Here is a 26,320-nt window from a genome sequence, read left to right on the forward strand (position 1 = left end):
CTAACTATTCTATGATTCTATGTATCGTAAGTCCATAAAAATATATGTCTGTATATACAAGCCACATATTTTGTGTTTTGAGAGTCCTGATTTTAATCTCTACATCTCTTTTTCCTGATTACTTTGTACAGTAACCTTAGTTACTTTTGTCTTCAGTACTAGATTATATACATGTAGTATATAACCCTTGATACTGGAAGAGGTTTTTCTTTTGAAGAGTTTATCTCAGTGCAAGAATGGATAAAATAAGTAATTATCAGATACCTTTCTGGGAATCTCAGTGTGCTGAATCTTCAGAGATTCAATACCATTACTGGTGTTGTTCCTTAGGACAAAAATGGGTGAAGGTGGAAATCTGGCCTAACTTCACTATATTCAGAAACCTTAGATTCTACAAAGCTTAGTTTTTTCTACATACTGTTAGGAAGTGTAAGTACATTTTGCAGTTTTACAAGAAAAAAAATTATGGGAGCTGAAATGATGGGGATTTGTTAAAGGTGTTATTTTTCTGAGGGTTTACTATGTGCCTGTTCACCAGCAAACGGTATGTTTAGCATATCAAAAATTGATTCTTTAACCAAAAGAACACATTTTCCGTAGTTATTACAGCCATTTAGGATTATCATTTTGTTCCTTTGCACAATGGGTTAGGAAATCTACCTGGAATTTCTCATGCATAATATGATTTGATAAATTTAGGGTACTATTAAAGTTATCCTGTTGAATACTGTGACCTTAATACTTTCTTTGCAAGTTTCCTTAAGAGCTTAATGCGATCAAATTTATAACAACCTGGGTACAAACCCATTTGCTTTTCTTTGACCTCTTTGCTTACTCCTTGTTTATGATTTACCTTTGCTGCATATTGTTTTCTTTTAAATACTGTTATGTCTTTGCTTGAAGCAAAGCTACTGTCCAGATTTTCTCTTTGAGGTAATGTTGCTTCAGGCTAATTTTAACTTTTGGAAGTGCAAAGTAATTGTGGTTCAGGTTTTAATTGTATGTCTGTTTCTTCTTTTCAAGAATATAGTGCCTGGACACAGAGGCTTTAAAGGGGCTGAAAATTGTGTCTAAGTTGTATTAATTTATTTTGCAAGAGGATTCAAATTAATGCTAACCAGAAGACCTTTCAATGGATGAGTAGCATGAAAGGTATAATTAAATGTCTCTGAAAAAAATTACTGGATATTTCCTGAATGTCAGTAACACAGTTTCAGCCCTTAAATAAATTTCTTTGTTACAGTTATTTTTCAGGGTTATCACTACCAGAACTTTAAAAAATGTGCATGTCTTAAGAAAATAATAATTTCCTTTGATCGGCCCAGTCAGGTGCTTTTGGTTTGTGCTTATTTGTTAGGTTCATATTGTCTCCCTCAGTTACGCTTTTACAGCTTCCAAAAAGTTCATGTGATGTCATACTGACACAGTGGGGGTTTATGCTGTGTGCAGAACACTTGGGTAAATACTTAAGCTGATGAGGAGTTTTCCTGTAGTCATGATTACTGTTAAGAACATTCCAGAGTTTTTTGGTTGAGGCAGTACCTCAAAGATGAACTCAATATCAATGAACAGATTATGGCTGAAGAATTACCACAGTTGCATTATTGGGAAGAAACTGTATGTCAAATGCAGAATTAGTCTCTTCAATTAATCAGTCTTAAAAATTGTGGTTAACTTTAGCGTAACCTGGTTCAGTCACTTGTGGGAGTCTCTCAACCTCTTGGTCAAATCCAGTAAGCTGAGCAGAGATGAGGTGCTTTTCTAGCTCTGGCTCTCTGAAGCACACTTCTTGATGTTGTATCCTTGTGCTTTGCTTGGGTTGTTAGTGACAAAGAGTGGGGCACGGTGATCCAGCCCTTTGGAACAGGCATTTGTTTGCTTAATCGTGTATCTGTACACTCTCACTTTGCATTGGACACCCAAAGCTTGTTAGTTCAGCTCTCTCCAAGTATCATAGCAGACAGGCAAGGAGTGGAGGCTTTGCAACGGGATTTTGCTCTACAGAACAACAGTGTTTCATGTCTAGGAAACTGACATTTTGTAGAAGTCCAGAATCTGTGTATATGGGGCAGGGCCCCTGCAAGCCTGTAGTCCAGTGACCTATTGGAAGCACAATCTTGCCAAAACTATAGATCAAGTCAGCTGTGGATTTGCACAGTAGGGTCTTGAAAACCAACAAGGGTGGAGATGTCACAACCTCTTTAGATAACCTTTGCGGTTCTGCACTACTTTCCTAGAGAAAAAGCCATTCTAAGTAGCCAGTCTGAACCTCTCAAGCTGCCAGTCAGTTGCTTTTGACCTTACAACATCATGCACCACTACCAAGAAGTGTTTGGCTCCATTGTCTCTGTAATCCCTGTCAAGTACTTGTGAACTGCTATTGACTTGCCCTCAGCCTTCTCTTCACCAGGTTCAACAAGCCCAGCTCCCTGAAGTCTCTCCAAACTACCTAAGCACCCAACCAGCTTCATAGGTGCTTAGGACTTTGCTGGATTTTGTCCAATTTTTCCACTTCAGCTGGAGGGATTAAAAGCTAGACACACTTGTTTGAAGTGCAGCCTTGTCATTACTGAGCAAAGAGTGATTTCCCTCTTTCTGCTGGCTGTTTTCTTGGTAGCATTAGCCCAGCATGTGGTTGATGAGATCAGGCCACTGTTGGCTCATACTCAGTCTAGCATCCAGGATGATCTAAGGTCCTTTCCAGCCAGGCTGCTACATTGCCACTTGCTTTTCAGCCAGATGTGTGGAGCTCTTCTGCCCCAAGTGCAGAATTTGCACTTCTCCTTATGGAACCTCCTGAAGTTTTTCAGAGTCCAGCTAGGTTCTCACAGATGGCTTTTTTTTTTTTTGTGGATTCACAGCCCTTTCTCATCCTCCCTTAGTTTGTAAGTGGGAGGTGAAGCACTGAGTTTGTATTGTTAGCTATATCACTATGGATGTTTCTAGATTGGCAATGTCTTGCAGTCCACAGTGCACAGTGGATATACACTAAGCATGGATGACACCAAATTGAATTTTCTTTGTTGGTTGTTTTTGTGAATCAATGTAAGTTTTTTGCTACCTCCAGCTGACAAGGTTGTTTGAAATACCAGAGAGCCTTAGACATTTCTGCTTTGTGAAAGACTCATTGACTCTTTTCTTAGTGAGAAACATGTCATTTTTATCTAATACCTCAAATATCAACAGTGGGAATTGCATTTAGTGTGCAGTGGACTTGAAAGAAATCAATATTCTTTCAGCTTGCATAAAAAAATCCTAGGTTCTTAGCAAAGCCACAGTATATACTATATTGAAACTGTCATTATTTCTTTTTCTGTGGACAGTATCCATTAAAATTCAGGTACTGGCCATGTCATTTCTGGATACTAGAACGTAACTATGGGCTCCCTGGCAGCGATGACTAACAGGATTCAGCTGTAGGTTCAAATTGTCAGGCTCATTTTTCTTCACTAGCTGTATGCTGGTTGGGGAGACCCAGGTGGGCCTACAGTCCACAGTGGTACTGTCTTCTCATGTGTGCAGGAAATGGGCAAGGTTGTGATAAACCTGAATGTTGTCACTGGGTGAAGAATGGAGATGAGGAATCCACTACTGCAGCCATAGATTCGTGGATTCACTCATCTGAAAGTCCACACAATGGACTTCTCACCATTTCTTTTTCCAGCCATGGAGACTGAAAGGCAGGTTTCCTTCATTTCTCAAAGGGAAACGAGCTGTAGAAAACCCAGTGGTTTCCATAGGACTGACAGGAAAATTTCTGATGGATCTGATAACTAAGTCCAGGAGCTCTATTACAGTCCTTAGGTACACAATAGAGTCTACCCAATATTTAAACAGGGAAGAAGAGAGGATATTCTAGTTTGGATATGGTGGCAGGATGTGAGTTCATCCTAAAAATAGCATGTGCTTTCTGTCATGAAAGAGCTTTCTGTTTGAATTGGACTAATCTCTGGAACATAGATCTTTCTCCTGTGGCAAAATTGTTTTCTTTTTGAATTCCATGAACTACTCTCCCTGACAGTGAAAGTGATCCTACCTTTTAGAAATATCCCATATGGTTAAAGCGCCTCTTGAAGTGCTTGGGATGCACAGACTGTAAGGGCGGTTTCAGAACAACAGTTAACTTGTGGGGCGAAGATCAGGAGGATGTAAGCAAAGGAAAGGCTCTTTGAAGCATTTAATGCATGGGGTGCTTGTTTCTGAATGCTTGAGGCTTGTTTTTGAAACAAAAGTAGGTTTTTGAAACCCTCAAAGTGTAAAATGCTTGCTATTTGATGTTTTTGTAGATTACTAAAACAAACAAAAATCCACACTGTGACTGTTTCACTTCTTGCTTTCAGCTGCAGCTTCCTTCCCAACCTCCAGTTTTAGCTTTTACCAGTTTGCGTTTGAGGGAAGGTAAACACATTAACAGTTGTGGTTTGGGGTGAAACCTGTTTCCACTAATGTCAGTCCTTCCAAGGGCAGCTTTTTGGTGACTCTGAGAGGGGTTTAGGCAGTATGTAGGTTTTGGTTCTTTCTGGTACTCCTAATGTTTGTCACATAAAGAAAAGGAGCAGATTTACTAACATTCCTGTTAGTGCTTAGAATTATCAAGTCTAACTCTCTTAGAAAGTGAACACATCATTGATTTGTAGTGCTCAGGACAGAATTAATTGTCCTTTTTTTTTTTTTTTGAGCCAATTTGCTGTACCTTATTTTATATTTAAATACTAGGTTTATTGAATATGGTACAATATATGTGACCAATTATTATTATTTCTCTTGGAGATACCTCATCCAAATATCTTGGCCAAAGTCAGACTTATGCCCAAAACATAAAAGCAAAGTATGTTTTGGGGATACGTCTCTTCTGCCCGAATAAGAAGAGAACAATTCTGTTTACCCCTACGTTTACTCTTTAGTATATACCTAGCTGAAAGATTGAGCTTAAGTGATTGATACAATAAAAGTTGGGTTGGTTTGTTTGGTTTGTGTTGTTTTCCCCAATAGAGCTCCTCTGCCATATTTTTAGAATCATCATTTTCTTGGCTCTTCAACCAGCTTGTTGAACCTGGTGAAGAGAAGGCTGGGGGCAAGTCAATAGCAGTTCACAAGTACTTGACAGGGATTACAGAGACAATGGAGCCAAACACTTCTTGGTAGTGGTGCCTGATGTTGTAAGGTCAAAAGTAACTGACTGGCAGCTTGAGAGGTTCAGACTGGCTACTTAGAATGGCTTTTTCTCTAGGAGAGTAGTGCAGAACCGCAAAGGTTATCTAAAGAGGTTGTGACATCTCCACCCTTGTTGGTTTTCAAGACCCTACTGTGCAAATCCACAGCTGACTTGATCTATAGTTTTGGCAAGATTGTGCTTCCAATAGGTCACTGGACTACAGGCTTGCAGGGGCCCTGCCCCATATACACAGATTCTGGACTTCTACAAAATGTCAGTTTCCTAGACATGAAACACTGTTGTTCTGTAGAGCAAAATCCCGTTGCAAAGCCTCCACTCCTTGCCTGTCTGCTATGATACTTGGAGAGAGCTGAACTAACAAGCTTTGGGTGTCCATTACAAAGTGAGAGCCTACAGATACATGTTCCATGATTTTCAGCAGCTCTGAATTATGTATAAACCTCATATGTATAGGCTTTGTCTTGTCTTCCAGTTCACTTGCAAGATTAACATTGCTCTTTGACCAAAGTGAAGCAAATGTAATGAAGGCTGAAATGTTTCCAAATAATTACTGGAAATTGTTCCTGCCTGTGAACATCAGTACTCAGGGTATGCTCCTACCAGAATAAAATAGTTGGTCATTAGCTTCCAATACTCTGTGTCTAAACTTGACATTTCCTCCAACAGAAAATGTTATGGTTCTCCTGAAAGATACACAGGAATCACTTTTGGAAGCAAACATGCTTCTTTTAATAAGGCTTTAGAGAATTGTTTTTGGAATTGTAAAACATTGCAATCACCACCACACACAAAAGAATGACTTATTCGTGTATTTCAGACAGAGGGTTTTTTCTCTTTTTTTAAAGGATTACACTTTGATATATACAAGTCATTTGTATGTCACTGAAACTGGTGGCTGAAACCCATTGTCCTGGGTGGAAACCATGAGGATAATGTAAAGTTTTCTTTTTTCCTTTAAAAGTTGTTTTTGTTAGGATTGATTCTTGAAGTAACCCTATTTAGATAAACGTGGAAGTAAAATGAAATGCCTCTGTGGAATGGGTGGGACAGGAGAAGCAAAAGGACTGTTTCTCTGTTAGGTAATTTGTATCGTAATGGTTTCTGTAAAGGAAATGTATAAAGAGCAGACTAAGAAACCTCCCATTGTGAAAGGGAGGTAGAAGGGAGAGAGTTACCCAATGTCAAGTACTTGCTCCCGTCAGAGTTGAGCGATTTATTTAAACATGATTTCCTATTTATTATACTTAGGCTGTTTTAGTTAAGTTGACTCTCGATGGCTGTATCCCAGTCTGCTGTATAGGTAACTAGCAAGAGCATCGTCAACTCATGAACCAAAGAATCCAGCTTGCTGGCTGGGCAGACAAATGGAGCTCCACAGGAGATGTGAAAGTAACCCAAATACTTCAGTAGAAAATGAGTGTTCTTCACCACACCCCTAAATGTACTCGTTCAAAGCAGGCATTGTCAAATTCATTTCTTTTTCCTTCACTTGTAATGTGGAAGGTGCTGACTGGCAGGCCTGTATTTAAGTCCTCTATTTCTCCACAGGACAGGTATAGCAAGGGCAGCAGCAATGCAAGCTTCCCCACATTGTCCTGCCAATGTTCCTCAACCCAGTTCTGAAGAGGTGACTTCTGGAGGTGAGTGGGTGGAAGAGTCTCTGTCCATGCAGTGATTGCTGCCAGGCAGTGGTTCCTGCAGGACAAGCTGCTGGACAGAGACTGACCCCCCTTGTCTTGAATGAACCACCAGTCTTGAACAGATAATCAGTTTATGTTTTGTAAAGCGACGAGGGCTGGATTCGTTGAGGTTGCATTATTCTGCTTGATTGCTGTCACGTTTTGATATTTCTTTGTGGTTGGATGGCACCTTTGCATCTTTCTTTTCTTTTTGCACTCTTTTGTTTTCAAAGACTTTGTCAATGCTTGATGTACACGTTTAGAACGTAGCATGCGAATCACTGAATGCAGTCTGGTGGTAAATGTGAATCAGAAAAACAGTTACTGGTGGCACAGCCTTGTGTGTGAGAGGAGCTTTCGAGCACTACACCAGGAGGCATGCTTTGAAATGCACCAGAAATTGATAAGATAGTGAATGTTGGTTTGCAGTATCTAAATGAACTATTAGGTTTCTGTTGTAAAGCCGTATCTTCACATTTTCTCTTTTTGTAATTACTATGTAATTTAGATGTTAACACCAATTAAGCTGGTAAATTCCTGTTCTTTTTTAGATTAATTTACAATTAATTAAATCTGCCTATCTAAAGTTAGACATGCCACATTCTACACTATATGAAAGTAATGGCTGTGTATTGCAGTTACAATAGATAGTTGTCATCTAAACCAGAAAAATATGTGATAAAGTACATGAGAGGAATTAGTGTGACTGATGCGAGTTTTCATAACAAAAATAGTGAGTGCTCACAAGTTTTTGATACATGAATCCTCATATACATACCTGGATTTATTTAAGTACTACATACTTCAAATACAGTGAGGAGTGTTTTGTTTTCAGCCAAATTTACATCTCTTAAATATAGAAATACAATTGAGAAAATGGAAACAAAGGCTTGGCAAGGCTCTTTGGTCATGGTGAATTGCTTTTGTAGTTCAGATGCTGTGTGATGGATTTGTAACGACTTGATTGTCATTTGTATCTGAGGCCCATAAGCCTCTTTAACTCTGCTTCTGTGGTTGGTTGTAAACAGGTACGATAACAAGAGAACACAGTACAATTTGATATTTGTATAAATTTACCAGTATTCCTGACTGTTTCCACAAAATCTAGAATAAGAATAGTTAATTTTCATAACTAGGATAGAATTCCAAAGGGATTTCTTGCCTTTCTTCTTCACAGGATATGAATCAGAATAGTATTCATTCCGTATACAGCTAAAACAGTTCCTGACTTCTTTTTTGTCAGGGTAGCATGGGATACAGGATTTGGTTCATAATTAAAATGTGTAACAGAGTTCTGTTGGGAAGTAATTTGGGACTGATCCATAAATTTATTTAAAGTGAAGACAGTTTGAGTATCCTTGTCATGACAATACCTAGCATTAGGCAGTTATAATATAAGGCATATTTACTAATAAGTCACCGTACTTGACATTTGCATGGTGCCAATAAATCACGTGGATCTGATTTTCCAGCTCCTTTGAAGGCAGTGCAGATTGTTAACCTCTCACTGTCGCTGACAAAGCTGTGGAGAGGTCCAGAGTTGGCCTCCTAGAATTTCAGCTCAAACCTACTTCTATGCCACGTACACCTTTGAAGATAATTATATCCTTATCACAATTAAACTGGTTTTATAATAGACTTCATTTTAAATTCAAGTACAAAAATACAATTAAATCATTGTCAGTATGAACACAAAAGAATGGTCAAAGAGACCATTTTCTTCACACTGTATTTTATTCATGCTGCAATTATCTTTCTGTCTCTGCATATGCCTTCAGTGAATTCTAACTAATACACAGTCTGATTTTTCTGCATATTTACATTGAATAGCGGTGATCTAAAGAAGCAGACTTGTAAAACAACGTAGTATCTAGAGCATCCCAGAGCAGGATAATCCTCATGACCTTGATCCTGGAGTCCTAACCTGTATAAGTAATTCTAGTGATTCCACTGAGACTGATCACATGAGAAGAGGCTTCAGCATTACAGTCACAGTTACAGATCTCTGTCTTAAAAGCTTCAGTTTTATTGCCTTTTCCTTACCTCCAGTTATATACTAGTGATGGTATACCCTCGCTGGTTATGTCCAAGGACTGGGAGTAGAGGAAAGTTAAACTAGTCTTTGGAGAGGGACTTCCTGAATTACAGTGAGTTGGTTTGAGGCTTCAGGCTAAAGTCACAAACTCGTTTTTCTCACTGACCACTAGATAACAGAAGAGTTCAAAGAGACATATCCAGAATTTTGGGTCATGTGTCGGAGGCATAGGCTGCAAACAAGGATTAAGCAACTCTTCAAGTTCACACTGAATAATGTGTGACCATGCCTGGTCACAGTTGAGAAACCTTCATGCTGAAATCTCATTTTTTCTCTTTTGTCTTTCTATCTGTAAAGATAATATAGATGTGTATTTCTATGTAGATGATCCAGAGGGGATTCCCAATCTTCTGGAGGCATCTCTTGAAGCACATTTCCCTAGCAGGTTTGGAGCTAGGATGGAGTATGTCAGGCTGTGCGTGATGCTCTGGAAGGAACTGTGTAATGTTAGATTATTCAAAATGAAGCATTTACTTGATGTATGTTAAAAATGTTTCATGTGCCAGCACCAGACTTCTAAAAATAAATGACTGAGATGCAGCAGAAGGAAATTCCTTCTCATCAAAACTGTATCTGTAAGTAAAAGGGAGACTAAAGTACCAAAACTGTCAGAAATGAAAACTCCTTTCTCAGATATCAGGCTGTGCGACAGATTTCAGATTTACTGGGTAGTTATCTTAGGCTCATAACATGTTACTGCTTAGTATTATTGCGATTGTGAGAAGAAATTTGTCACCTGTCTCTCCAGGGTTCTCCAGGTTTCATGAAGGATTAGGCTTTTATCCTCCATTCATCTCTAGGTTGGCAGTTTTAGTCCAGCCAAGTTCAAAAGCGACCAGGTTATCATTATCAATCAACAGCTCTTTAACAATATATATGAAAAAAGTTTGCTATATATTTAGTTCCTAGTCATCTGCTGCATTATTATGGTATCTGTAAAGGTTCAAGTGTTGCCACACATGGAACTCATTGCAGAATCATTGCTGTGAACTCTTATAGGGCAGGTAATGCATTTTTATGTTTGCACACAGAAACCCAACCCTGCCTGAGACTTTGGATACTCCTGTAATGCAGATCATAAGGAAATATGTATTTGTAGCTGTCTCTGTGCAACGAAGGAACAAAGAAGCAAATAGTCCCCCGAATCCCACAGTAACAATTTCACCTATTAAATTATTTTGAGCACGTAGAAAATTGAAGCCCATTGAAATCGCTTTTGAGAGTGTCACCTTTAATCTTGTAACAGATTATAAGAACTCAGATGTTGAAAATAGTTGTACCAGGCAAAATACTGCAAACACAGGTTGAGATATGCAGACAAAAATGGAAAGGTGATACAGAATGTGAATCTTCTTTCAGGGGCCTCATGCGAATGCCATCCGATTATCATCGCCACAGATACAATGCAGGTACCTGTCATCCTTTGCAATCTATAAAAACCTAACTCACAAATGAGCTTTCATAAAAGTCAAACTATCAGATCAGTCATGAAACACCATTTAAAGCGTTTTTTGTTTTGTCATTCTTCTATACTTAGGGAGACTAGTGAAACGTAACAGTTCAAGAGAATTGAGGTTTATGGAATCTAAAAAAGGAGTTTTTTCTGCTTCAGTATGCAGCAAATTGAACGTTCACAGAATAAATACGGAGACCTTGGAATGATGAGATTTTCTGGGGCAAAGGGAAGTTTGTTTGCTCTTAAATACTGTTTCCTATTTCATTCTTGGGCTCATCTACTGTACATTTGGAGTTGATAAAGAATTTCTCCTGCACTTTAATTGCTGTTGCACCAGGAAGTGTGGATCTTTGTAGACTTTCTTTTGCTTGATCAAATAGTTTAGGCTCTTCCAGGGAGATGAAACAAACCAGGAAATGTGTTCTTTTTTTAAAATACTTAAGAATATGCTTCAGGAAAAAGCAGTGATTAAATTCCAAGGAAATTGATCTGATCTTCCAGGTGAAAAAAAAAGAAAAGCTGGAATCTTATGGCAAAGATGGCTGGAATTCAGACAGTTTGATGTAACATTGTCTGCCAGATCCTATCTGTGGAAATGTGAGTGGAGTGCTGAGTGGCGTAGTGACATTTATATTGCTCTGTGGTTTGTCGAAAGAAAAAAGAAGCTTATTTTGCTATTAAGAAGGAGAGAATGGTACAGTGTATTCTGGCAGTTTGGGACCAGGCTGGAAGAACAAGGTCCTGTTTGTTCTCTAGGATGGGAGCAGTAGAGAGAAATTCAGAATGAAAACGTTTATTCTGTGTAACAGTTGTTTTTTTGAAAACTGCAAGAGATTTTTAGTAGTGTTTACACAGACACTGTAATTTTAGGAGGAAGGAACCTCAGTGCCAGCTCGCTCAATGTTGTAGGAGTGCTGGTGTGAGGGTTGCCTGTTTATGTCAAGGTGAACACAATGAGACAGTGTTCTTGAACCTCCAGAACTACAAAAAACCATTCAAAACAATCCATGTAAGGAAAATGTAATTGTTTTTTGCTTGTGTTGATTTGGGTTTTTTTGTGGGTTGGGTTGGGGTTTTTGTTTTAAATTGAGGCTTGGCTGCCCAGTTCTGAATGGTTGGGAATAATTTGAAGGTCTGCTTGAAAGAAGTTCGTTCCAGGTTGTCTCCTGCCCCAGTCCTGTCTGGTGGCTTGTGGCACTGTCCCTGATGGGGCAGAGGACACTAGGAGACCTTTGGGAGCCCCGCAGGGAGACTGCTGCTAGATTAATACTGATGCTGCTTCTTTACTACCTCACTGTCCTCTCAGCTAAATGCTTGTGTGGAAGAAAAGTGATGCTATGGCCTGTGTGCTTCTCTTGTCCTAGTTACATAGCTAGTGGTGCCGTGGCTCTGCCACGTGTGCTGTGAACTTGGTACCTTGGTACATTTGAACCTCGCGGTGAATGTATAGGGATTTCTTGTTTGGAGTAACCTCAGTTGCTGTGGGTGGTGCAAGTGTGTGTTTTCATACAGCTTGTAGAGGAATCGGACACAAGTTCAGAGCAGACCTCATGCTGGCTTTGAGCTGAACACTTCTGAGGAACAGAGGGTAAAAGAAGCTGAAGACAAATTGAATTGTGCCTTGCCTTCAAGTAATGAAATTTTTCAATCCACGGTGCTGCTGGTTTCACGCTGACAGAGATCATTATTTTCTAGTATTTCTCTCATGATGGTGTTTTTCTTCCTTAATATTTATACTATTTTGCTTGTCATGTTAGCTTAGTTATATAGGGTTTATGCGCTGAAACTCTGCTTATAGAAGAGGCTATGTTGTAGAGATCTGTGCCACGCATTGACACCCCCATTGAGTTCTTTTCACAGGAACAGGACACGAATAAATAAAATGTTACTGATTTAATGTTAGACACAGAAAGTCTTCTCTGTTCACAGGATCAGTTTTGTAGTATCAATGTGCAAAAGGAACAGCTGAACTGCTGCTTCAGGCAGCTAGCTGTAGAACTGCATGGAAATGGGAGTGAAGGAGTGATTGGATCAATAGAAACCAAGCCACTGTAAAAAACCCCCAAACCTTTCCCATCCTGGAAAGATGTATAAATTATGCCCATAAGCAGATCTATTTCTCCCCAGACTGGGGCTTTTAGAATTTTGTTGTAGAACAGATTTTGTTTTGCATCTTCTGCAGAATGTATGACCAGTTACACCGTGCTTCATCTGGACAGCAAAGTCTGTCTTTTTCTTTCTTTCCGGGAGTCAAGTGAACCCAAAATCTAATCTGAATGTCTGGTGATAGGGAAAGATCACTGTTGCTCACTTTTTCACAAGATCCAGTGCTGTGCTAGAAAGCAGAGAACACTGGTATGAAACCAAACATTTCACTGACATCAGTATTACTAATTTCACTAAGTGAAGATTTCCATGAGTTGTGTCTGAGTATCATCTAGATGTTAGACATCACTTAAAAATATGTGATGAATAGTGGGATGGAGACAGAGATAGATAGTGGGAAGGGGAAGGAAGATGAGACTGTGGTAGTATAACTATAGGGTTTACTCATTTAGGATCATCTTACTCCTTGGCCAGTACCATAGAGGCTGAAAATCCTCATCAAAGCCACACTTTCATTAGAAATAGCAAAGGAAGAAGGAAAAAAAAATTAAAAAAGCTTTATGAGTATTCTTGAGAAAGCATCATGTACAGACAACTCTGGCAATGTGTGCTGCATCTGCTCAGACCCAGAACAGAGCAGCTGCTGCCCTTCTATACAGGCTGATGCCTTCAAGGGTACATTTTACCCATGCAAGGGTTAGAGTGGTTACATGTAACAGAACAGTCTAAGCTAATGAAGCTCTAATTTTGACATGTGTTTTTATATATAAGTGTATCTCTATATATATTTGCAATATATGCATTTTTTTTAGTTTCCTTTAATCAGAATAAGATCTTGCATTTAATTTTATATTTTTCTCTTTGATCTGCCTTTTTTCAAATCTGATTGAGGGAAACAACATGTTCTGTTATCGAAACATAGGCGGCTCTGCCATTCGTCTGCTGTTTTGAATGCTCTAGGATTGCATGGGTTGCTGTTGTAATAAGTTAATAGACCTGTAGCAGCAATTTTGAAGATATAAGCTTAGTGTGCACGTATCTGTTGTGTATATTTGTCACTTCTTAACCACCCGCACCGTGGTTCTGTGACCATAACCATAATACTCTGAGTATAAAAGATAAATTCTTTTATCTGTTCTCTTTTGTCCTCCTCCTCTTTTTACGGAGACTGTCTTTTGTCTCTTCTGATGAAGTGCTTCTATGCTGAGGACTTCACAGCAGGTAAAGTTGACATACCAAAGTCTTAAATCTTGCTCATGGTAGCTTCTACTATTAGAAGTTTTTGAGAATTGGGAAGGACTTGGCAGTACCTGAGTGTGCACATGAATGATTTTTTAACCCTGCTGTTCTTGCTGGCAGATGGTCCTTTAGGAACTTTTGCCAGCAAATGCAAGTCAGAATAGCCTCTAGGAGTGACTGCAATGGTACAGATACTGAGCAGCTTTCCTCTTGCTGAGCTTAGCAGAACCAGGCTGCCAGTGAACCTGATCTCTCATTTTCAAAGTTATTTCCTATTTTTCTCTCAGTAATCACATAGCTGTAGAGGAGGGTGTTTAGCTCCCCATGAGAGTTGTCAAACATAACCAAATATGAAAGTAAATGATTGTTACAAAAGAAATGCCTGGAAGAGCGAGCTTCCAGTCTTAATGTTTCTCTGAAATAGTAGAGGTACATTTTAAAATATAAGCTGTAACAAAATTTCTGTTCAAAACAATTATTCCTTCTCAAACAAAGACTTTGAAGGTTGGAATAATTGTCATGATGCCAGAAAATGCTGTTCTGTAACACTACTCTCACTGCCATAATGGTTCTGTATATAACCCGGGTTTAACCAACAGGTATCTATTTAATGGTTTCTTTTTGTGTAAAATAGTGGAATTTCATTTTGTGGATGAGAATTCCTCTAATTATATCAGATTCTGTTCGAATTTATATTTCTCATTCTTTTTTAGTTTGTTCCAAATCCTCCCCTGAACACTTCCCTTTGCCTGACCTCTAATTCTGCAGCTTAAAACCAAGCAGAACTCCAGATGGTTCACTTCATAGAATGAGGGCACCTTTATTTGAAAGGCATTTAAGTATGAAACCAGTCATGTGAGATAAAAATCCAAGAAAGAAAATAAGCAATCTTAATCCACATTCCTTAAAAATGGTGTATGCACTTTCAGACATCCATGTGTGGTAGTATGACATCGGATTCCAAAGACTTTTAAAGACCTCCCAAATTTCTCTCAGGCTACCAGAGAGCTATGCAAACTATCTGACTCTCATTAAATATCTTAGAAACCTGTGTTACGTTTGTAGGTATCTCATACTTTCTGATCTCTTTTGTAATTACTATAGCAGCATGCTGGTTTTCTGCAGCTATACGGAAGTGGTGTTTGGTGCCTCGTCATCAGTGAGTGGTTATAGAATATATGTGTGCCCCTCATGGACCAAAAGCATGGACCAAAGTGGGTGTCTTTTACTAATCTTTTGATGGATATCTTCCAAACTGCAGTAATATGAATTCTGGGACTTTTCTTTGTGTGCCACCAGGCTTGGAAGAAATGATTGATGGAAAGAGATAATTTGACAAAAGTGCCAGTGAAAATAATATTCTTACTCCCATTTTGTGTGGTTGTGGTAATAATCGGAATAATAATCAGAATTATTAGCTGATTAAAATAATGATAATCAGACTTGATAGGTGAGTAAAAAAAACCTGTTTTCATATGAAAGATGATTTGTACCAAGAAGATACCAACCATGATGATACCATAGGAAAAACCCTAGCCTCAGGAATAAAAATTTCCTTTGGCTTTGATAATACAGAGATTTCATCGAATATGTTGTTCAACTCTGCCATAAATCATGATCAGATGCATGTCTGTCTTGTTATTTATTCTGTGGTAGCACTAAGAGTCGCTAGGCACAGCTGGTTCTGTAAACACGCGAAGGAGGTGGTTTCTGCTCAGAGGAATGTTAGTGTTAAGTATGAGATGAGAGACAATATGAGGATATATTAAAACAGGGGGAACTCGAGGTCACGGTGACTGTGCTGATCAACACAAGAAGCAGCTGTAATATAAACCTGGCTGCCAAGTGTCTGTCTGATGATAATCCGTTTGTTGCAGTGCCGTGAGGAATACGGTTTGGTTTAGCTGAGCTCAGAATTGAAGTTAGATCAAGCAGATCTTCCAGTCTCTGAAAACATCTTCACATAGCAAATATTCTTACGTTGCCATTAATCACTGTTTTCTGCAGATACTGATGCAATAATAATCATTAACACTAAAATAACTGTGCAGCTGTACTAATACACAGTTGTGTGACAGTCTCCTTGGACACCTTGGGGCTCTAGTTATTACCCTGGAAACTTAAGATAAGCTAGAGAACTTTGCTGGTTACTAGTGAACTATGATAAATGTTTCTTCTGATCTCTGGCATGCTGGTTCTCCCTTCATCCACGCAACAAAATACATAGGAAAAGCACATGAGGGTTCTTCAAAAGAGGGAACCCTTGGCAGTCATCTTGTTTGGACAAACTTAAGGACTTCAAGTGGATGAGAGAGTCCTAAGCAATTTAATTTTAGTGTAAGTAGATCAGACACAGATGTTTTTTGTGTTTATTTGAAAGATATGTACTGCAGAAATTTGTAACTCTATTGTGTAGTTTGAATGTAGTGCAATAAATCCGTAAGCCTTGTCACGGGTACCTGGCATGCTTGAAGTGCTTTATCTGTTCATAGGCGGCCCTGAGGTGAGGCGAAGGACGGGTGATGCAGGGGTCATGAGAGAGCAAAGTGCTTTCTTAAGTGGCTTTCCAGCGAAGATGTGAAGATACCTGCTTGTCCACTACCTGACTCCAGGCAGATTCGATCTCTTTCTGTCTCTGATGGGATCCTGTGCCAGAAATGATTCATAAACTATCTTCAGAGATTTTTTTACGACTCTCTGTTATTCCTGGCTAAACTAGATTGGAATTGTGTTCAGCTTGTTTCAGCAACAGATGTCAGGAATCTCTAAATAAAGTCATGTGTGAGAAAGGCAAGAATATTCACTCTTTTTGTAATCTCGGCCAAATTAATCTTCTATTCTTTGCATATTTTCTAAAATAGTTTTGTATTTTTACTATTAGGGAAATCATAGAATCCTAGAATCACAGGATGGTTTGGGTTGGAATAGCCTTTTAAAGATCATCTAGTTCCAACCCCCCTGCCATGGGCAAGATATATATAATTTATGAGTATTGCTGTGGAATTGAATACAGTTATGTTGGGAATGTGTCTTGCTCTGGTTTACTTTTAATTCATTTTTCACTGATTATTAAATGTTAAAATAAAAAATAGAGAATTACAAGTAGTGCCATAAATCAGTTTGTGTCTTGAACTGCAGAGCAAGTCATTTTTAAAAGAGGGCAAGCCCCTGTATTTATAATAAATCAAGTTTGTTATCTTTTGAGCTTCCTGATTAAAGTAATTATTTATGCTGATACAAAGCTGTCAGGGAATATGTTGCTTTGTTTCCCAAATATTGAATCTTAAAAGTGTTTTGTTAGGGTCTTTGGTTATAATCAACTGCACATTGTCATGTAAGTTTGTTGTTTTGTTGGTGGGGAAGTGGTTTCCTCTAACCCAAATCAACTGAGCAACACTCCTGCAGTTAGGACAAACTGCCTTTAAGACTGTAACATGGAAACTAATTTAAACTGCTAGATAGGACACGGCAGGTGGGGTTGGGTGAGGAGTCAGTACTAACTGAGGAGCGGGTCTTCAAGTTCGCAAGGGTGCTCCAGACTGCACAGGTGGCTGCCTCTCAGCAAGGTTTGCTGTGCGGGTTTCCCTGCTTCTGCAAGCACAGTGTTAATACCAGTGCCTTCCCACACACAGCTGTGGAGGGGTCTGGTTAATGTCATTCACAAAACCTTTGGAGATTTGGGAACTGCATATGCTTTTATACCTGTAAAATAACTGCTATTACCTGAGGGGCTTCAGTTTGGAGTATGAGTTCTTCTCTCCAGCAGGCACAAACCACTGCCAGGTTATAATTCCTGCTCTTGGGCTGTGGAAAAGCATGCGTGGCATCGGAGTTCCTGCTGCTCTGCTTTAGCTGCTGCTAAGATTAGCCTGTTCTGTGGCAGGCTCAAGCTCAGCCTATTTTTCAGTATGAACACATCATGTACATCTGGAATGTGGTAGTTTCTCCTCTACTTCCAGATATCAGTTCTGACCAATAAACACTTTGCATCATTTCCACTCATAGTCTGGAATAAATACATACATTGAGGACAAAAGGCTATGCTTCCTTGAAGAAGAGTTCACAAGTCTCCCGAGTTATTTTGGGGATATTAGTTGGGGATGCCTGTGCTTAAAGGTAGAACTAAGTAGGATGAGCAAAATAATTTCAGTGTAAGTCTAGCTTTTCCTCTGATGGCATTTTTGGTTTTATCAGTACTGCTGTGCCAGACGGGATGTTCCCAAGAAACATCAGGCCTGTGAGCAGTATAATTCACTGCTAGTTAATCTTCCCTTCCTAAATGAGATGACAATTCTGGTTCCAAAATAAGACGCTGTTAAATCTTTAAAGACTTCCAGTAAGGATGAAGTTAAAAATAGTTCAAAATAAATTAAATGGACTATGACCTATCACTGGCTCCTTGAACCTCACTCTTCTACCGTACTTTCCCCTGTTCCACAGACCATAAGCCCAAAATGTTTCCCCCCTGTCTTTCAGTAGCTGGTTTGCAGTTACTGTAGACACTATAAAGAAAACAAAAATGGGTTAAGCTGCTCCTCTGCTTTTAGTGAAAAGTATTGCCTAATATGTATGTATATAAAAATAAGTTGATGTTACAGTAAGAGAAGTGTATATTGCCTTTTCAAATCTTGTACGCACATTTAGCTGTTATACTGACTGCTTGGTCAGGTATCATGAGAATTGTTCCAGATTCTGTCCCATACTAGGAGGTGTGATGTCTTTCTCCATCCTGTACAGGGAGTGTTGGCACCTGATACCAATGCCTGAAAGCCACAAGAGCACAATTATGTTCCTTTGGATGCTGCAGCTGTGATTTTTAGCAAGAACTGAAAAGGGCATTTCAGTATAAGTTTTCTATTTATATCAATGGCAAAATTTTTACTGATTGAGAACTGCTCACAACATGTTACAGGATCTTGTGAAAATGTAACATTAGAAAGGTCCTAATGATCTACTTTGGCTAAAACTTTGATTATGTTTAAAGAAAGCAAGTCTTTTTTGGATGTGGTTTCTGTATAGAACTCCAATTCAAGGGTAATTATGAATCTCCAAGTTCTTTCATATCATATTAGATTACATCCTTTATTTATGTTTAAAATAAGTCAAACCTTCCCATCAGTTACTTTGGTCACCTGCTGTGCAAACTAATAACGCCATGCTCATATAAAAAGGAGTGACAGTCATTCACATTTGAATTGCAGCAAAACAGGAAGGAGACAATTAAGAAAGGGAAATTAGCTGAACTAGTGCTGTTTTGTACTACTTGATTTTAAAATCTGAAGTCAATCACATACGTCAAGAATGGAAGGTGTGTTGTTTTTAAAGAGGTTTGCTTACAAGAATGTTCTGTGAGTTATAATGCTAAAATAACAAGGAGGGGCCTTTTAGGTTATACTCCTGTGAGAAATAAGTAATGACATGCAGGTGAGGATTTGAGAGATTCAGCTTAGAAAGAAGAGTAGTTGTGACTAAGTGCAGGTTAACACATGAGCTCTGACATTTTTATTCTTGTAGTTAGTGATGAAACACTGAGCAATTTCAGACGGAAGCTTTAATGTGCATTTAAGAGAAAGACTTTTCGTATCCTAAGACAAAAGAGCTATTTTTTTTTAGAGATTCTGTATTTTTAAGCATTGTAGCATCGTCCATACTAAAAAACACCAGGCAGGCAACAAGAAGTCCTCTAAAAGGATGAACATTGTAATTTGAAAAGAAAATAGGCACTCGTGACTGTTCACCACCTGGGTATTAATGCAGCCAATTACTTTGTCCTGCCTTTCAAACGTTATTATGTTAGAGCAAGAAAAGAGCCAATACTGTATTTTATATGACCTTTCTAATGCTATATATACACATATAGATTTGTGTTATTTGTCTCTGATTCACCAAATGTTTCTTATTTGTGGCTCAAGGCATTTATTTATTGCAAGGCTTCAAGCTGTGGTAAGCAAGGTCATAAATTAAGAATTGATTTCCACAGTTGCTCTAGCATACGAACTAAATTCCTCGTGGTTGGTTATAAAAACTGTAGCTGGGCATAAATTCAGCTTTTCGACATTGTCTTGAAAATTAATGTTACAGCAAATGAGAAAGTACTGTAAGTATGTATTACATGCTTAATTTAGGCCTTCAGCGAAGACCCAAGGAAAGCAAATTGTTTTTACACTGCAGGCTTCTCAGTAAAACCATGCTCGTACTAAAGGTTTTTTTGTCTCCCTTATTTTTTCTTATCAGGTTTTCTGTATGTTTTTTGGCAGTTTTGATAAATACATTGATCAGTCCTTTGTTTTTGCCCTTAGAGTCATCACTGATTACAATAAGAACATGGATTTCAAAATGGAATGTAGTTTCTCTCCTTTGGAGATAGACAGTCCTACTAGAAATAGGAAAAATTCTGCTATTTAGTTAGCTTTGTCTCTAATGTGAAACACAACATCTTATTAAAATGAAGGAGTATTTAGACTGTAAGCTGAAAATCCACTAAAATCAAGGAGGTATGTTTAGGGGGTGTTTTTTAGGGGTTCTTTGTGGGTTCTGGGGGTTTGGTTTGGGGGTTTGTTTTTTAAGGCGTGCTTTATGTTGTTAATGACAGTAGAACTACACTGTGCAGCAGTTAATTTGTGTAAATGTCAAAGATGCAATGCTGCAATACATGGATTCCTACTAGCTGTATAGTAAAATTAGAGTTATGGAAATTGGCTTCTTAGACATGCCTTTAAAGAGAATACTTCTGATATAATACCCTGCCATCCATTAGTATTCAGTAGTACTGATTTAGTATGCCTAGAGCAGAAACCATGTTACGTAGTGTATGTTTTCAGATTGTCATAAGCATCATCAGGTGGCTTTACAAATACTGACTTTGGCCTCTACTGTTCTGCACATGTTAGAGTTACTGTTGATGCCATTAACAGAGGAACCAAACTATTATTTTTCTAAGATAACAAAGAGCATTATGTTCGCTCAATGGGAATTCTTGGTTTACAGTGCACGGTTGACACTGTATCTTATAGTACTGGCCCACAAGGAAGGGTCTAGTGTGTCAAATGTTTTGTGGTACTCTGCTTAGTAAAATAGAGGCTGAATTGCCAACCCTGCTGCACACTAGTGCATGAAATAACTTTCTTTACGGTAGTCACAGTATGTATGTAAAGAAAGGCAATTGGAAAGTGAAGTGCTGTGTGTGATGAGAGTGGTGAAACCATTTTGCAGGTAAAACAGGTATGGAGTGATTTGAAAATATACGCTTTGTTAAGGGGAAAAAAAGAATACGTGCAGAAATAAGTACCTCAGACTTAGAAACCACTCCTCTTTCCAGTTCAGATGATGTTTTTGAGGAGTGAAGTCGTGAAATTCATCTACTGGTACTGATTCTTATCCCCTTCCTGAACTGTATTTTGCAGGATTAGAATACACAGATCTCCCTTCATGGCTGTTCCCAGCAAGACATTTTGTTAGCACTTGATCTTATTTTTGCAAAATCTTGAGTTGGAGCTTATTTTGAGTTACTGAAAACTGAGATTTTGTCAGTGTTTAAAATACCCGTATCCATAATGCCTTTTGACTTCCTTGAGATTTCCATATGGAGATATCTCAAAAAAATGCAGCTTTGTGGTAAAATGAGGTGAATCTATTCAACTCAGGCTTTCTCTGAATAATGAAACAGTTTCACTGAAAGCCTTGTTAGGAAGGAATTGTGATTATTAAGTCTGGTAGTTCAGAAGGCTTCTTGTTAAGGTATTACTGCAGGACTAACTCAAGTATGGTTATGCCTGACTGAATACAAGATTTCTGCCCATTTCCAAAATGTAGATTTCCTTTTTGAAAAGCACTTAAATATGTATGAAGAATCTTGGTCTGATTCATTAACTCTGAATAAATTCCTATGACAAATGAGAGAAATTGAGGGAAAGCAAAAATAACCAGTTGAGCAGGACTCCTTGTGTGAGGTTGGCTGCCTGCAGAGGCGCAGGACTAGTACAGATATATCACTGAAACTTCACTGTAGATCCACCTGATGGTAAAATCTGAGGAACAGAACCTTTTCAGAAGTAGGTCTGGCAGCAGCCTCCTCTATATTGATGTAGTAATACAGATTATCAGATTCTATCCCTGCCTTGACGAGGGTAGATAGAAGAATTCTGCTCCTGGGATGAGGTTTGTATAAGAACGTAATAGTGCTACAAATCTGGTATTCTTCTACTTTTGGATCCTCTATGACATCAGATGTTTTCCTAAAAGCTGCAAAGTCAGTCTCTGCAGTCACTTAATTCTCATGCCCAGGATGTTCCCATATGGAATCATTCTCCAGTGATACTCAGTGCAAAACATTTGAAAATGGTGTTTCCAACAAACATAACAGAAAAGGCTGGTGAGCAAGGAGGGCGAAGCAGTGTCACTATTTGTGCCCTCTGCAGTGGACTCCAAAGAGAGAAAAGGATGGAGGGAGGTGAAGGGAGATGAATGATCTCTTGTATAAATTGCCTGAAAATACCCTTTAAGATTTATGGATAGGAGTCGGCAGTGTACATCTGGGGAAGGTCTGTCTAGCTGCAGGCTAGAAGTTTGGGCTTACATTGGAATCTGTTGAATCTGGCTTGAAAAAGTGTACCCACAACATGTATTTGGGACTGCTGGGGTCTTTGAGATAGCAGAGGAGTGTTGCTACTGCAGTGACTCCAATCTTCCCTTTGCATTTTAGTTCTGGCATGTTTGCCATCTCAGCATTGGAAGCAAAATCTAGCAAGCTATGATCTTTCTGATTTCAGTCGGAGAATTAAACTTGTAAAGTTCCCTGAAGGTATAAAGTGTGTAAATATAAATATTTGTATCATACTTTGATTTTTGTGACACCATTTGTGCTTTTTCATATGTTGCTATCAGAATATACATATACTCTGGTGGTGGCATTCTGTAACTTTAGTGGGGATTAATTCTGCAAAATCCAATATCTACAGCCAGAGTTAATTTCAGAAAGATCAAGGGACTGCAGTCATTTACATTTAATTTGGCTTTCTTGGACTCAGGCTGGTTAAAAAGCTTGGAGATCAGCACCGTATGTGTGGCTGGGGGTTCTTTCAGTTTGTGGAATTCATGGCATGTACGGGGATGGCCTATGCAGCTTCCATGAGGGCTGCTATACAGTGCCTGGGGTCAGGCATGGTCTGAAGGAAGCAACTAATAACAGGAGTTCATCTGTTGCTCTCCTGTCTGCAGAGCAGAGAGGTTTCTTTAACCACATCGAGGGAAAATGAATCCTGCAAGTAGTACCTAGTTATGTGTTCCTGATTTCATCTTCCTGCCACCGCTGCCTTACTCTGACATGGATGGTTCTGCACACTACATTCAGGCAGAAGTTGTGAACAACTGGTCTTGCTGAGACTCTTCCCAAGCCTCCTTCCATGTGCTATTCCCTCCAAACAACTTCCTCAATAACTGTTAAAGACTTCATGCAAACATGTTCATTGCTTGTTTTTTCCCTTGTGGTAGCATTTTCATCAAGGACCAGATAACAGCACCAAATGATGGTTTAGTCCTGAGTAGCTTTAGTCTCTGGTATGATTGTGGAAAGTGGTTATAGCCAGGAAAAGGATGTGGATGAGCAAGAAGCAAAGACTGCCAAAAAATGCAAGTATGTGACCAAAGGAGTCCTGGTACCATAGGTTTCAGATGCTCTATAATTTAAAAAGTATCCTATCTGTGTTAAAACAGCTGTAGTCCTACATCATTCTTCACTGCTTCTCTCCTGTGGAATTTTTCCTTTGTGATAAGTCTGACTTGAAACATTTCAGGTCTTTCTCTCCCTAGTAGAAAGGGTAAACTCACAGCCAACACAGCCAAGTTTGAAGCGGTTCTGGACTAAGCATTCCACTCTGTGGTTACCCCATTGCTGTGATTACATTTGAGCAGCTCTAGATTTCAGTCCTGCTGCATCCTTTTGCTTTCAGTTTTTAATTAAAGAGTCTTTACAGCCAGGGAACAGAACAATAGGGGGGTTGTGTCCACCAACAGCACCTCCCCCCAAAAAAAGGTTTAGCTGTGAGTGAAAGTTACTAAAAGCAACATTTGCATGGGTGCCAAGTGGGAAGAGACAGCAAGCATGTAATAAAGAACAATTAATTTATTTCAGAAGGAATGTATGTAAAATAATAAATTATTTAAAACCACATTTTCTTCTGTTTCTCTTCTTTTAATCTCAATTTTCCATAAGAATAAGAATAGTAATTTTCTAACTAGGCAATGAAGACTTTGGTTCTACTTAATGTCTCAGTAACCTTGCACTAAAATGCTAGTATTTCACAGTACTGATGTCTAATTTTAGTAATCAACTCATATGCATTGAATGTCTTGAAATTTATTACTTTCTACACTTACAGGGTTTGATAAAGGCATGCAGACTTCATTTGGTTCATTGCTATAAGGCAAAATGAGACCCACTCTGTATTTTTCATAAGGAGACGCATTTTTGTTTACGGATGGATGAACATGTTAAGTTGTGTAATGCCTGTGTCTAAGTTGACGAAGAAGTTGACTTTCTCAAATTATAATTATTTGCTCATCTGACCCATTTATCCAGTTAAAATAGAACTAAATCCTGTGACATCTACAGTAGAGCTTTTTTGATCATTGGAATCCAATATTCATTGCTTTTATCAACAAGAACTGTGTCAATATTCTTGTGAGCATCCTAAATCAGCATTTGGAACATACATATTTCAAGTGTGAATATGCAGCCAGAGCTCGATACTGTAACTGCTCTGTTCCAGTTATTTATTTGGTAAGTATTTTTGTATTTTTAAAATAAAATGTATGGACTTTTTTCTTTACCAAACTAAAATTTTTACGATGGATACTTCATCACTAAAAATCAACATTCTCATGGATCCTTTCTCAGTCTTCAGTCTTTTGCAAACTGCAGTCGCATACCTTCTGAAAAACACGAATGCTCATGTAGAAGAACACCTGGAATGCTAATGCAAGTTTAAGAAGAGGCATCAGCAGTGTAAGATGGCTATGCTACACTTGTCACTCCATGGAAAGCCTGCGCAGTCTTTTGCAGTGCCATGTGTGCTCTGTTACATGACAGACACCTACACTGGCTCAACCACCAGATCATCTACAAAAACATGCAGATGCTGAGAGAGATGCCTGAAGAAGTTGAAGAAGGTAGAGGTCACCTGGTGTGAAGCTTCTAGGTATGCCTTCTTTTTATCCACAAAATGATATAGTACTTGAACTATTGATTCTCTTTTACTTGATCTCTGAATGCAGATTTGTTTATAGTATTTATTGCTTTCTCTTAGCTAGGAAGTTGAACAAGGTTGTTGAACAGAACATACAGGGCAGTTCATGTTAATACAGAACTTTTTTCCCCTTTTTCATCCTCTCAGTAAAACACAGTGGTATAGGACAATATGAATGCAGACCTAATGACATGGGCAAGCGAAAGAGAAGGTCACAGAATCGCAAATAAAAGTGAAATATTTGCCCATTTGAAACTGGCAAGGAGACAGCTAATACATTGCTCCACAACTAGCTCTAAGTTACTAATGATACCTGAACTGTGTTTTAGATATTCATGTACTTGATCATCATTCTCTCATCATGCTTTATGTTCTTGGCCTGTCTGAGTTCATTTGTGGCAGAGAGAAGCCTCTTTCTGGATGGATTTTGATTTCTGTTTTCCTCTGTTTTAAAAATAATCAGACTGCAAATCTTACATGGGGGGATGAGTGGTGGAGCTCATCCTTGCTTTGCTGTCTAGATCTTGAGCATTGGATGGCAGTTCTCTGCTTGCTGCAGAGTTAACTCCATGCTGTTTTGATTACTTTTTGTCTCATTTTTGCCTCTCAAAGGCTCCAATGCGTGGATGTTTCCTGACTCATTAGTACTTCTTTTTTAATTCATTGAGAGTTCTTTTTCTTTTATTCAAAAAGAGAAGGAGGCGGTGAAAACTAGCTACACTGGAACAGGGGAATGGAAAAACAACTAGCTATTCAGGCTCACTGTAGGGAAAAGAGATTTTACTCCCTTGCTATCATTCTCTTAAATAAACAAAGAGGTGGGTTTATCTTTTGTCCGCAGCCATCTTTACACTTTTCTTCTTTACACTCATCTGAAAATCAACTCCATTGCTAAACTGAGATGCTCTCTGCCTAAACTTAACATGACCTTAAGAGTAGTCTTAAGAAAGCAAACCCACATGATCTGTATGCTTTCAATCTGTATAGTTGTTTGCAACCTGAACGTATTTGGTTTCACAGTACCCACGGTGTGCCAAAGCAGAGCTAATCCTGCAGGTGGATAGTACATTGCTCCCTATTGCCTGTTGTAGTCCTCTCAGGCATATGAGTAAGCGTGGGCCTGTGCTGAGGCTTTCCCCCTCAGTATAATCCTGGAATTTGGGCTGATGCAACCTTTTTATATGGGATGGAGGGTTTCTACTGTGGATGGCATTTGAATTTACAAGTAAAAAGGAGCTCAGATACCTACTGAAAAGACTGTATTGATATAAGGAGCTGAGATGTTGGATGTAGAACTAACTGACACACAGTTTTGAAAAGTTGGGG

At 38.8% G+C, this 26,320-nt stretch overlaps 1 protein-coding gene across 5 annotated transcripts in view; it reads left to right on the plus strand.

Moving 5' to 3' along the window:
• The window catches only part of PPP2R2C (protein phosphatase 2 regulatory subunit Bgamma), a 198,195-nt gene that overhangs the window by 69,723 nt on the left and 102,152 nt on the right, over window positions 1-26,320 (plus strand). The window lies entirely within an intron of this gene.

This window comes from Strigops habroptila, chromosome 7, assembly GCF_004027225.2.
Source record: "Strigops habroptila isolate Jane chromosome 7, bStrHab1.2.pri, whole genome shotgun sequence".
NCBI lineage: Eukaryota > Metazoa > Chordata > Aves > Psittaciformes > Psittacidae > Strigops > Strigops habroptila.